Raw genomic sequence first — 14334 nt, forward strand, 5'->3', positions numbered from 1 at the left:
ATTTGTAAATAAGATAAAATGGGGGCAGGAATTCGTATATATACCTTACATTTCATACTTGTAAATGAAAAAAATATATATGTAGCTTTATGTTTCCAGAATGCTTAATTAGCTTTTACTTTTTCCGAGTGCATAAAAGGAAAAATAAAGTATGACAGCAAAAAATAAAAAATAAATAAAATAAAAGTAGTATTAAAACGTTTCTATCACAAATATATCTATGCGCCGTGCTTTTAACCCGTAGAGTGATAGCAAAAAGGTTGAAAAGGTTAACTGATATTGCTGAATGTATGTCAAAAAATAGTGTCGTCAGTAATATATCAACCTTGATCACACATAAAAAAACATAAAAAAACTGACCTTCATAATCTATTGCATGTAAGATAATACTAAAACGATTCATCTCTCATTTCAATTCCTTCATCAATACACTAATTTATAATGCATTGAGGCTTGGATTGGAGGTTAGGTCATTCATTCATTCATCTCTCTCTCTCTCTCTCTCTCTCTCTCTCTCTCTCTCTCTCTCTCTCTCTCTCTCTTACTTCCCTATTTTTTTTATTCCTCTTTCCTCCTTACCTCCATTCCTTGTTCTCTTCCTTTATCCCTTCTCTCTTTGTCTTCTTTGCCCATCCCTACTTTCCCTCCTCTCTCTCTCTCTCTCTCTCTCTCTCTCTCTCTCTCTCTCTCTCTCTCTCTCTCTCTCTCTCTCTTTTATCCTTGACTCCTCTTTCCTCTTTACCTCTATCACTCTTTTTCTCCTTTCTTCCTACCTCCTTACTTTCCCTCCCTCCTTCCTCCTCTCTCGACGCAGTAGGGTAGAGGCTGCGCACGCACGATTCATTGTAAAATAGGCTAACGCAACTCCGAGCGGGTGGTGACTCACTCTCACTTGGAAGACACGATAAAAAAACGAGAGAAACGTAAGGAATTGTGCATTAAAACTGGCCCAGACTGGTTTTTGTGCACTTAGTCATGCTAGAGAGAGAGAGAGAGAGAGAGAGAGAGGGGAGGGGGGGGGGTTGTATGTGTATGGCATGATGGCGGTTGTGGGAGAGGAATGTTTGCGAGTGGAATTATAATGATGCTACCCTAACTCCCCTCATTCCTATGGTATGGAGAAGGAATATGATGAAAGATGGGAATACTGTAAGTCTGTGTTCATTCTTACGACATGGTGACGGATGAAAAGGAATGGAAGAAAGAACGAAAAGGAAAGGGAAGGAAAGTGAGTGATGGTAAGAATGATTAAGATGGAAATACTGCAAGTTTCTTCATTTTACGCCATTGTGACTGAGTAAGGATAGGGAAGGAAGGAAAGAATGAAGAACAAAAGGGAATAATGGCAGGAATGATTAGGATGGAAATACTCTAAATGCTTATTCCTCCACCATTGTTACTTAGGATAGGGAAGGAAGGAAAGAATGAAGAAGAAAAGGGAATATATAATGGAAGGAATGATTAAGATGGAAATACTGTAAATGCTTATTCCTCCGCCATTGTTACTTAGGATAGGGAAGGAAGGAAAGAATGAAGAAGAAAAGGGAGTAATGGAAGGAATGATGGAGATGAAAATACTGCAAGTCTCTGTTCATTCTTACGCCATTTTGACTGAGAAAGAAAAGGGAACGAAAGAAAGAAAGAAAATGAAAGGGAAGAAAAAGGTGCGATGGAATGAGTAATGAAGATGAAAATACTATAAATCTCTGTTCATTATTACATCTTGATGATTGAAAACTAAAAAAAAAAAGGGGGGGGATGGTGGAATGAATTATATATAGTATGGTACTGTTTGTTTATTCAGACTGGCGTGAAGCGTGAGGAAGGGAATGTATGGAAGAAGGGTAATGGTGAGGCTTTGTTCATTAATTGGGAAAAGGAATGAGTGATGGAATGAATGATAGTGATGACAATGAATGATAGTGATGACAATGAATGATAGTGATGATATTTTGTTCATTTAGATGGTATGGTGCTGAAAGAAAAGGGAAGAAAGGGGACGAAAGAAAACAAAAGAAAAAAAAACAGAAAAGGAGACAAAGGAAAGAGATAGGAAGGAATTCAACATATTAAAGGAACGAAGGAAATATATAAATAATAAAGAAACAGAGAAAAGGACGAAATGAAGAAAAGATTAAACGATAAATAAATAAATAAAAAGAAAAATCAAGCACAAAAAAATGACAAAGAAAATTACCACATCGCTTTTGATAATTAATAATACACTCATTCTCTTTGTTCTGTCATTCCCTCACTTTATCTTCCTTCTCATCTCTCTTCCTAGCTCCCTCATCCCTTACTCCTTCCTCTCCTTCCCTCCTCTTCCTCTCTCCCCTTCGCGCACTCCACTTCATCTCTCGCACCTTCCTGAACTTAATCAAATTTGCATTGGAAGAGAAATAATGAAAGAAAAGCAATATTAAATGAAAGGAAAATAAAACAAGGAAGAAAGGGGACGGAGGAAAGAAAACGAAGAAAATAAAATAGATGATAGGCAGAAAAGGAGAGAGAAAGGAAGGGAAGTGGGAAGGAAAGTAGGAATATATAGGAAGGAAGGAAAGTATTAAAAGAACGACGAAAAATAGATGAAATAAGGAAACAGAAAAGGAAAGAAAATAAGAATAGATGAAGCAATAAATAAATAAAAAAAAGAAAATAAGACAAAGAATATTTAGATAGTACGGTACTGGGAGAGAAAATAAGAACGGAGTGAACGAAAACGACAAAATGAAAACAAAAAGATAGGAAGGAAAGGAAAATAAAACACTGGAAGGAAAAACAAACATAGGAAGGAACGATAAACGAATAAATTATAAAAAAAAAGATGTAGTAATAGTGAAGAAACAGTGAATAATTAAAATATACATTCATTCTCTTTGTCCTTTCATTCCCTCACTATATCTTCCTTTTTATCTCTTTCTCACTTCCTAATTCTCTCTCTCTCTCTCTCTCTCTCTCTCTCTCTCTCTCTCTCTCTCTCTCTCTCTCTCTCTCTCTACCTGTCTCGCACCTCACCGCTGTTAATTAAAGCTGCGTTCCTACCCTCACCTGCCTTGGAGTCCTCGTCTTTGAGCCTCACAAGATACACAATAACAGGAGGAGAGCAAGCAGAGTGTATTTATAGAGGACAGTCATTATGGTAGTCTGTAAATATTGTGTAGATTAAAAGGTAGGGTTCGCACGTCTCTCTCTCTCTCTCTCTCTCTCTCTCTCTCTCTCTCTCTCTCTCTCTCTTTTATTTATACTACATCTTGAGCTTTTTTACGGGATTTACCAGTTAAAGGATGTATGGTGAGTCGTATCTAAAAACCGACCCTCTGCTCAGTTACCCTACTAATGAAAAATACAATAATATACAGTTACATACGGTACAATTACATACAGTTCTCATTTTCCTCGTTTCTTTCTCCTGTCATATTTAAAAGGACTTAGAACAGTTATATACTTTTCTTCTCGTCATCTCTAAAGAGTATTAAAGTTAAGACTGTATGTTAATGACGTTATGTTGAGAGAATTAAGATCATATTCATTATATTTCGCTACACTCAAGGATTACTAAAACTTGAGATCGGATTACACTGGTTTATTTCACCGTTATAATTATTCCCCATTGTGTTTTAAAGAATGAAGGAACCTACTTGAGCCAGACCTTACCAACACACACACACACACACACACACACACACACGATGCAGTTCTCCACCGCTTCCATTCCCTTCCTCCTCCTCCTCCTCCTCCTCCTCCTCCCCAGCTCAGGTCAGAAACTTTCCCTTCCCTCCCCATCGTTTCTGTATTTAAAAGCCAGACAGTCTCCTTTCCTTCCCTCCCGTTCTGTCCCACCTCCACGAAAACAGACCGCACCACGATACCATCTCTCTCTCTCTCTCTCTCTCTCTCTCTCTCTCTCTCTCTAAAAGGAGGTAAATACCGTGCTTTTCCTTCCTCTTCTGAATGAACGAGCCAAAGCCATTTCGCTAACTCCTCTCTCTCTCTCTCTCTCTCTCTGCAGGAAGAGCTAAAATTCCATGGTTTGCGGTTTTTTAAAAGGAATTATTATGTCGACTCAGCTGATTCTTATGCTTTGGACTACCTGGGAAAGACGCTGCTTGAAGAAGTGTGTGTTTAAAAGCTTGGAGAATTAATATTATGTCGATTTCGCTATCTATTACGTTTTGGGACACGAGGAAAGAAGTCCATGTTTATAAGCTTAGAGAATTAATTATGTAGGTGTTGCTCGCTATTCTGGTTTGAGATATGGTACGAGGAAGGCTGCTATAAGAAGTGCATGCTTATAAGTTTAAAAATATGATTATGTCGGTTTAGCTCATAATTATGCTTTGGGACCACGAGGAAAAAAGTTGTCTGAAGAAGTGTGTGTGTGTGTGTGTGTGTGTGTGTGTGTGTGTGTGTGTGTGTGTGTGTGTGTGTGTGTGTGTGTCCTTTTAAGTTTAAAAATATGTTTATATCGGTTTAGCTCACTATTATGCTTAGGGACACAAGGAAAGAAGTTGCCTGAAGAAGTGTGTGTTTATAAGCTAAGATAATTAAAAGTTATGTCGGTTTTGCTCGCTATTATGCTTTTGAACAGGAAGAAAGAAGTGTGTTCGTGTGTGATTATAAGGTTAAGAAATTTTGGTTATTCTTATAAACGTTAAGAAGTGGAGTTTGTTTTCTTTAGGTGATAGAACAAAAAAAGTCACGCTGATGTTGACAAGGAGGAGGAGGGGGAAGAAGTGTCAGTCTGTGTGTGTTTATATAATCTTATGAAAACAAATATTTATCTTAGGAAAATACGAACATTATTAAGTTTGTAATCTTGAAAAAAAAAATCGAAAACAGAATGGAAAAGTCTTTGTAATCTCAGGTAAATTAAAATATATACAGACGTAGACAGAAATGTGCTTGTAATAATAAACGAAATAATAATGTAATGTGTCTAGTCGTTGATTTAGACTTGAAAAAAATACAAAATAGGGAAAAAAATATATAGAGATGTATGAAAAATATGCTTGTAATAATACCCCAAATAATAGCGTGATGCAGCCTATATTGATTGCTACATAATTGTGATAGTTGACTAATTTCGTGTGTGTGTGTGTGTGTGTGTGTGTGTGTGTGTGTAGGTAGGTAGGGAGGAAGATGGGCGGGCTAAATGAGCATATATAGGCCTGTGCGTGCCCCGTAAGGCCTAAAGAAAGATTACATGACCTGCCTACGTGAGAGAGAGAGAGAGAGAGAGAGAGAGAGAGAGAGAGAGAGAGAGAGAGAGAGAGAGAGAGAGAGAGAGAGAGAGAGTAATAACTACACAAAGGTAAAGAAAGTGAAGATGAAGAGTCAAAAGAATAGAGAAGGTAAAAAAAGTAGGAAGAGGAGAATGATGAGATACTAGTTCAACCTCCATGTTCTCCATTTTCAGAGAGAGAGAGAGAGAGAGAGAGAGAGAGAGAGAGAGAGAGAGAGAGAGTTAAGCTGGTTAAGTCGTTACTATTTATACACTTAGTTCATTCCCTAAGACCGTAAATGCTGTATGAGAGAGGCGGAGGGTTGAAGGGGGGAGGAAGGGGAGAGGAGAGAAAGGAGCCGTAAACAATATCATAATCGTAATAATGATAGTAATAATAATAAGAAGAAGAAGAAGAACAAGAAAAATAAGAACAAGGAGAAGAAGAACAAGAAGAAGGGGGAGGAAAAGAGGAAAAGTGACTCATATCGTATCCATTTTCCGTGTTAATGAAAAAAATAAATCAAGAAATCTAAACAAACGAGAATATTTCCCTAAGTAATATTTCCAATGTATGCTATCATCTCCTTCGTATATAATCATTGAATACTCAAGCTCATAATAAGAAAACATTGTAGTCATTATCATATTCATCAGCAGCATTATATCATCAGCATCAGCATCACCTAATACAGACTGGGAAAAAATAACTATGAAGAAAAAGAGGAAGAAAAAAATACCTAACATCTGAAGGCTAAACATGACTGCCACACCTCCTCCTTCGGCTCCTCCTCCTCCTCCTTCTCCGACATAACCTCCAGACATAAGAATCACTACCTCCTCCATCCCTCTTCCCTCCTCCTCCTCCTCCTCCTTCTCCGACGTGTACCTCAATGCATAAGAATTATCCCTCCTCCCTCCTCCTCCTCTTCCTCCTTCTCCTCCTCCTCCTCAAGAAGCATCTCAGTAGAGTGGTCAATAGGTGCATTCGTATCATCATCAGCAGCAGCAGCCAAAAAAAAAAGCTACAAAAATTCCGTCTCGTCCAAACTGGTCTTCATATTATACACACACACACACACACACACACAGACACAGACAAGGTCACACGTGTCTGTACCCTCACCCAACTATTCCCTTCGTCCTCAACCTTTAGTTTCCTCTCTGCCTTTCTTTCTCCCTTTTCTAAACATGTATTCCACCCACTCACTTTCTCTATCAATTTTAGGCAAAGAGAGACATGTGGAAGAGTGGAACAGGCTTGCGTAGTAGTTATGTGGTGAATGCAGATAAGATGAACGCCTCCCCCCCACATACACTTTTTTTTTTAGATAAATTCATGGGTCAGGAAATAGCACGAGATTCTATTATGATTTCTTCCTTCTCTTGCTTCTGTCTCTTTTCTCTCTCGTCTTTTCATCTACTCCTCTCTTATTCCCGTTCCTTCTGTTATATTTCTCCCTTTCTTTCCCCTTTTCTCCCCTTTAATTCTTTTCCATTTTTTTCTACTCTTTCCCTTTCTACTAGCTACTCCCTTTCCTACTCTCCTTTCCTCACTTTACTTTCTTATAATTCCCTTTCTCCCTTCTTTCACCCCCTCAAACCTCTCCATCATTCTCTACTCCCTTCCTTCTTCCATCCCTTCCTACCCTACCAATGCCATCCTTCATCCCTCATCCCCCTCAAGGCCAACATCCCAATGAACCTTGAGATGCCTAACCTTGACCCCTTCTCCCTCCCTCCCTCCCTCCCTTCCTCCCTTCCTCCCCCTCGACCGTCGCTGCCTTGCCAAGAAGTATGTGTAAGCGGGGTTCATCAGGGCCAGGCCTTGCTGCTTGCTTCATATATGTTACATGGCGCCGGACGGATGAGGACGAATGTGATGAGAATGCTAATGCTTGCCCTGTGTAGTTGGGTAATGGTGGAAAGGGAGAATGGAGAAATTGTTGTAAAGGTAGTAGTAGTAGTTGTAGTAGTAGTAGTAGTAGTAGTAGTTGTAGTAGTAGTGAACAAAGGAGGAAGACGAGAAATGGAACGAGGAAAAGAAATAGAGAAAAGCCAATATTAACTGATGCTCAAAATTGTCAAAGAATGCAGAAAAAAGGAGAGCAGAAAATATAAAACAAGAAATAGAAAAATACACAAAGATGAAGCAACTTTCACTGAGGATTAAACTTATGTAAACAAATATAAAGAAGGAGAGGTTAGTCATCACAGAAGGAAAATAAAACGAAGAGAAGGAAAATACAGAAACAGAGAAGTTAAACAAGGACGAAAAACATGCAAAGGAATACAAAACAGCAGAGGTCAGTCGTAGCATAAGGGAATTAAGACGAAGAGTAAGAAAACACAGGAACACAAAAGTCAAGCAAGTGGCAGAAAAGGCTACAGAAAGGAAAATGAAGACAAAAAAGGAAGAGGAGGAAGTAGAGAAAGAAAAAGAAACAAGGTGCTGTAGTGGTTTGAAAATGAAGACTAAAAGGAAGAGGAGGAAGTAGAGAAAAAAAAAGGTACTAAAGTGGTATAAAAGTGAAAATGGAGACAAAAAAGGAAGATAAGAAAGTAGAGAAAGAGAAATAAACAAGGTACTGTAGTGGTATGGAAGTGAAAATGAAGACTAAAAGGAAGAGGGGAAAGTAGAGAAAGATGGAGGAGAAAGAAGAAAAAGAAAAAAAGCTACCATAGTGATACGGAAAGGAAAATGAAGAGAGGAGGAAGAAGAAAGGGGAATGGGAGAAAGAGTAGGAGAGAAGGTAAATATACAGCATGGGTAAGGAAGGAAGGAGGGAAGAGAGAGGGAAAGAAAGAATATGAACGAAAATGAGGGGGAGAGAAAGCAAGAAAGAAACAAAAAAGGAAGAAAGGTTGGAAGGAAGGAAGGTATTTAAACAACGTGGGTCCCTTCTTCTGCCTCGCAACAAGACGGTTACGAAACAAACTCTTTACTCGTTGACATAAGAAGAATTTTTGACGCCGAAAGTGCAAAGAGCGAGTGGCCTTGGTGAGAATTTATACCCGAACAGACTGACACATACGGTGACATTTACGGAGGGAGGCAGAAATGTGGCGAATTTTAACGATGAAAGAGGTGGAAATGAACTGTCAAGGTAAGAAACATAACAAGTAGATGATAAAGAAGGTGTGGAAGAGGGAGAATGAAGCGTGGAAACAGAAAAGAAGGGAAGGAAATTATGTAAAAGAACGAAGAAAGACAAACAAGTAGAGGAGAATGAAGCTTGGAAATACAAAAGGAAGAAAATTATGTAAAAGAAAGAAGAAAGACAAACAAGTAGAAAATGAAGAAAAAGTTATGTAAGAAGACAAGTAAACTGTGGAAAATTAAGAAAAAGAAAAATGATATATAAGAAGAAAGAAAACATGAAGAAGATGAAAATGTTAGGAAATGAGATAAAAGAGAAGGCTAATGAAAAGGAAGAAAAAATTATATAAGAAGATAAGTAAACTGGAAAATTAAGAAAGGAAAAAATGATAAATAAGAAGAAAGAAAACATGAAGAAGATGAAAATGTTAGGAAATAAAATAAAAGAGAAGGATAATGAAGATGAAGAAAATGTTGTGTTAAAAGAAAAAACAATAAAACGTGGACAAATAAGAAATAAAATGATACAAAAGAAGAAACAGTATAAAAAGGTGAAAACGTTAAGGAAGAAAAATAAATACCAGGCTAGTAGAAGATGAAGAAAGAGGTGTCAAGAAATAAAATAAAATGAGGAAGAAAAAGACAAAGTAGAAAAATATAAAGAAAGGTGTAAACGGCAAAGAAAATATAAAACAGTAAGCTTCCCAGGTCCACCAGGCAACAGAAGGCTTGTTCCCCCGTTGACAAGGCTATCAGATGTGCCAATACCAAATGCAATGGCGCCTTATCTTACCGGTGAGACAAGGGAAGGAGGAGGAGGAGGAGGAGGAGGAGGAGGAAAAAAAAAAAAAGGTTTAGACTCCTCCCTCCCTCCTCCCTCTTTCCTTCTTCATTCCTTCCTTCCCTCCCTTCCTCCTCCCTCTTTCCTTCTTTCCCTCCTTCCCTCCCTCCCTCCTCTTTCTTTCTTCATTCCTTCTCTCCCTCCTTCCCTCCCTCCCTCCTCTTTCTTTCTTCATTCCTTCTCTCCCTCCTTCCCTCCCTCCCTCCTCCCTTTCCTTCATGCCTTCTCTCCCTTCTTCCCCCCTTCCCTGCGGCCCTTACCCTTCAAGACAGCATAAGAAATGAGGACATCGTAAGCAGAAAATGTGTATAAGAGGGAAGGAAAGAAGGCGTGGAAATGTTTGTACTAAAAAGAAGCATAAAAGGGAGTGGGTGGCGGGGAATAGGAGGGTTCAGGAGTATCATGGAGAGGGAGATAGGATGGGAAAAAAATAATGATGACAATGGAAAAGAAGAAAAGACTTGGTGAGATAAATAAAATAAAGCAGGAATGAGATGGAGATGGAAATGGAAAGGAAAAAAATAAGAAAAGAAAATACTGTAATGAAAATATCCCCATCCACACCCCCATGAAAGTAAGAGTATGTAAAAGAAAAAAAAGTGAGAGAAAGTGAAAAGAGAAAGGATACAAAGGGAGAAAAAGTTTAGAAAGATAATAAAGAAAAAGACCAGAGTAGGAAAATTATTATAAGCTTCAGGAGGACTAAGAAGACGAAAACATATTAGGAAGAAAAGAACCAACACGTAAAATTATGAAGAATGACACAAGGAAACAAAAGGAGGAGGAGGAGGAGGAGGGGGAAGAAGAAGAAGAAGAAGGATTAGGAATGTATGTTATTTCCTCCACCTTCCTCTGGACACACTTTTTTGTACAGGTAACCAGAAAACCTTACCTGTGTATATATATATTTATCTTTTTTATTTTATTATTTATACTAAACTTGGTAACCCTTTTTTTGTAACAAGTGAAAGAAATGCATAATCTCGAGCAGTAGTGAAGTAGGAATAGAAGAACAAGAACAACAAGAAGAAAAAAAGACGGAGTTTATGAAGAATAACATAACGAAACCAAAGGAGGAGGAGGAGGAGGAGGAGGAAGAGAAGAAAGGAAAAAGAAAAAAGTAGTGGGATGTTTTTATTGTTGTTGTACGCCCTGCCTGTCTGTCTGCGCTTCTTTGTGTGTTGTTGTTGTTGTTGATGTTGTTGTTGATGTTGTTTTTGTTGTTTAGCTTTCAAGGCCCTGGGGCATCTAGGGTCGACGCCGCTCCCACACCACGACCCCGAAATAGAGACCTCACTTGGGGGTGGGGGAGGAAGAAGGAGGAAAAATTGTGGGGGGGTAGAAGGTAAGGGGGAAGGGAAACACCACCACTATCACCACCACCACCACCACCACAACCACCACCAGCGTCTGACACCCCCGCTGAGCTAAACCGGTCTTCTTGTTGCCCAGGAGGAGGAGGAAGAGGAGGAGGTGTGACAGCCGGGGAGAAGTGGCTGTCAGGAGTGGCTCGGGTGGGGAGGGAAAGTATAAGAAGGGGAGGAAAAATGTAAGAGGGGAGGAGGGAAAAAGGGGAGAGAACGTTGAAGGGGAGAACATGAGAAGGCAAAACAGAGGGAGGAAAGAAGGGGGATAAGGGAAACACTGAAGGGAAGAGGAGAGGAAGGGAAGGAGGGAGAAGAAAAACAAGAAGAGGAGGAGGAGTTGAAGGAGGAAAAAGGGAGAAAGATAGCACCGAAGGAGAGAGAGAGAGAGAGAGAGAGAGAGAGAGAGAGAGAGAGAGAGAGAGAGAGAGAGAGAGAGAAGGAAAGCATTGACGGGTAAGGGAGGGTGAAGGGAGGGAAGGAGGAAAACAGTGATGAGAAGGAAGGGAGAGAGAGAGAGAGAAAACACTGTAGAGGAGGAGGAGGAGGGAAGGAGGGTGAAAGGAAACACTGAAGGGAAGAGGAGGAGGAGGAGGAGGGCAGCATAATAGTATACCGCCGGAGGAAAGATGGAGGCAGGGGGCAGTTTTGCATATGTGTGTGTGTGTGTGTGTGTGTGTGTGTGTGTGTGTGTGTGTCCGCCGACCTAAGTCCTCCGCTTGCCAACAACACTTTCCTCCTCCTCCTCCTCCTCCTCCTCCTGCCCAAATACCGTAGGGCTGCTCCTCCTCTTATTCCTCCACGCCCTGCTTCATCTCCCTCCTCCTCCTCCTCCTCCTCCACCACCACCTATAATGTTACCAGTTTCCCCCCCCCCCCCCCACACACACACACACCTTGCCCCCTCCCTATCTATCCATCCCCTCAACCCATGCCCAAGTTACACACGCGAACACCAATTGTCGAATTTTACTCCTACATCATTCACCTTACTGCTCCCAAGGTCAAGATTACCCCTGTAGTAGTAGTAGTAGTAGTAGTAGTAGTGGTGGTGGTGCTGGTAAGAATATAAGAGAATTTTAACCGGTCTTTTTTTATTTTACCTATTTCTTTTTCACCTGTTCAAAGCTTCATTATGCAACACACCTGTCACACTCATTATCATCAACTACACACATTCGTCGCACACCTTTTACCTGCTTTACCTAATTTATTTACCTGTTCAAAGCCATATTATACAACACACCTGTCACACTCATTCTCCCCACATTAATCTTGCTTTTCCTGATACTATACAACCTCAAGATGCTAAACTAACAAACAAACAAGGGAGCAATGTATATTCTCTGTCTCTCTCTCTTTCTCCCTTTGAACCTTTCCGGGAGGGGTGCTTCAGGGGGTAAATTAAAGAAGTGTCTCGCATAATAATGGAGTGGTTTGTGTGTCGCCATTCATTCATTAAGCCAAGCGTGAGGAAGAGGATACACATGTTTAACTATCGCAGTCATTAGGAGGACATTAGTAAGCCATTAGGAAAGTTATGTGTGTTGTGATTGTTACGATACCCATCACGCCATTATCTTGAGGTTTATGAATGGGATGTTTATTTCTTAATTTTTTCTTTATTTGTCTTTTCTTCCTCTCTGTTTTCTTCTTCGTTTTTCTACTATTCTTTTTCTGTTTTGGCTTTTTCTCCTTTGTTTCTTTCCCAGTTTTTTTATTCCTTATCTTGAGGTTTATGAATGGGATGTTTATTTCTTAATTTTTTCTTTATTTGTCTTTTCTTCCTCTCTGTTTTCTTCTTCGTTTTTCTACTATTCCTTTTCTGTTTTGGTTTTCTTTTCTCCTTTTTTCTTTCCCCGTTCTATTATTCCTTATCTTGAGGTTTATGAATGGGATGTTTATTTCTTTATTTTTTTCTTTATTGTTCCTCTTTTCTTCCTTTCTGTTTTCTTCTTCGTGTTCCTACTATTCCTTTTCTGTTTTGGCTTTCTTTTCTCCTTCTTTCCCCGTTTTTTTCTCTTTATTATTCCTTATCTTTTTTCCTTCTTTACCTTTCTTTCTCGTTCGTCTTCCTCATCTTTCTCGTTTTCTTCTTCCTCTTTTTATTATTTCTTATCCTCTTTTCCTTCTTTCCATCATACCATTATCTTTAGTTTATGAATGGGGGGTTCTATTTCTGGCTTTCTTGTTCGTCTTTTCTTTTTCCCGTTTCCCTATTTCTCTTTCTATTAATCCACCTTTTTTTTATTTTCTTCCTTCCTTCCTTTCTCCTTTCTGTGATATCTTTGCATTTTTTACCTCATTATTATCCTCTTACGTTTTCTTTTTCTTCTTTTTGTTCTTCCTGCTCCTCGTCCTCCTCCTCTTCTTTCTCTTATTCTTTTTCTCTCTTCTTTGTCCTCCCTGCACCTGGCCTTGAACCTGACTAAGTTTGTGCAAAGGGAAAAAAAGGAGCGCTCCACATCCCAAGTTGATTCAAGAATTCAGTCCCAGCTGCACCCTTGTAAAAATAATCTTCCTCTCCCCTCCTTCAAGTGTCCTTCTTTCCCTTAGTGTGTGTGGGTGTGGGTGTGGGTGTGGGTGGGTGTGTTCGGGGGGGGGGTGGGGTTAGTGTATCCATTATGTATTGTATCATTGTATCGGTGTCCGTCAGTTTTCTTCTTAATTTTTGGAGGTTGTTATAGGTATCTCAATTCTTAGGTTCCTAGAAAGTCAAATAAAAACGTCCCAGTTTTCTTATGGTTCATTTATTTTGTTTTATTTATCTATTTATTTACTGTTTTGCTGTTGTTGGCTTCAGTGACATTAATTGTTGGACCAAGTCAGAAACTCTCTCACAGCTGGCCACAACTCTTTCAGTCCATAAAAAAAACTGACAGTATCATTTTGTTTGACCCTCGTATAATACTAGTGTCTGTCCCGGAAGCAAATGTTAAACGCACTCAACACTCCCTTTCTCAACTATGCTCGTAAACTGTAGAGATCTTTACACTTTGATCAAACTGTCCGATCATTTACTGAATTAACACAGTAATATGAGAATCACCAAAATGAATGTTAGGTTACAGGCAAATCAACTGATCCCACTTCCTGTAATCATATATCGGTTCACTAACTCGTTGTCCAATTACTTTATAGCGCATCACATCACCCAACACGCCAAGTTAATTTCTCGTCCCTCACCTGCCTTGTTAATCCTCCCTGCATCCGTCATCGTCCAATTAGTGCATCATTATTATTGTGACTTTCCTGTCCAATCCTGCACTCTACCTACCCTTCCCTCTAATCATGTATCACCCCTTTCCCTCTAATCATGTATCACCTTCTTCTTCTCCAGTCCATGCACCATCCATTTCTCCACAATCACTCTATCATCCCTTCCTTCCAAATCATAAATCATCCCCTTCCTCTCCAATTATGTATCATCCCTTCCTGTCCAATCTATGCATCACGCCCTTCTTCTCCAGTCACTCTATCATCCCTTCCTCCCCATTCATGCAGCACTCCTTCCTTTTCAATCATTTCATCATCCTTTCCTTTCCAGTCAATTCATCACCCCCTTCCTCCCTAATCAATGCATCATCTTCTTCCTCTCCAATCAATTCATCACCCCCTTCCTCCCTAATCAGTGCATCATCTCCTCTCCAATCAATTCATCACCTTCCTCCCGAATCAATTCATCACCCCCTTCCTCCCTAATTAGTGCATCATCATCTTCCTCTCCAATCAATTCATCACCCCCTTCCTCTCCAATCATTCATCATCCTCTTTCCCGCCTAATCGATGCATCATTTTCTTCCACTTC

At 39.6% G+C, this 14334-nt stretch overlaps 1 protein-coding gene across 3 annotated transcripts in view; it reads right to left on the reverse strand.

Moving 5' to 3' along the window:
- LOC127007775 (arginine kinase) overlaps positions 1–14334 on the reverse strand; it is a 97250-nt gene that overhangs the window by 13644 nt on the left and 69272 nt on the right. The gene's annotated exons all lie outside the window — the stretch shown is intronic.

Source organism: Eriocheir sinensis, chromosome 36 (genome assembly GCF_024679095.1).
Source record: "Eriocheir sinensis breed Jianghai 21 chromosome 36, ASM2467909v1, whole genome shotgun sequence".
NCBI classification, from domain to species: Eukaryota; Metazoa; Arthropoda; class Malacostraca; order Decapoda; family Varunidae; genus Eriocheir; species Eriocheir sinensis.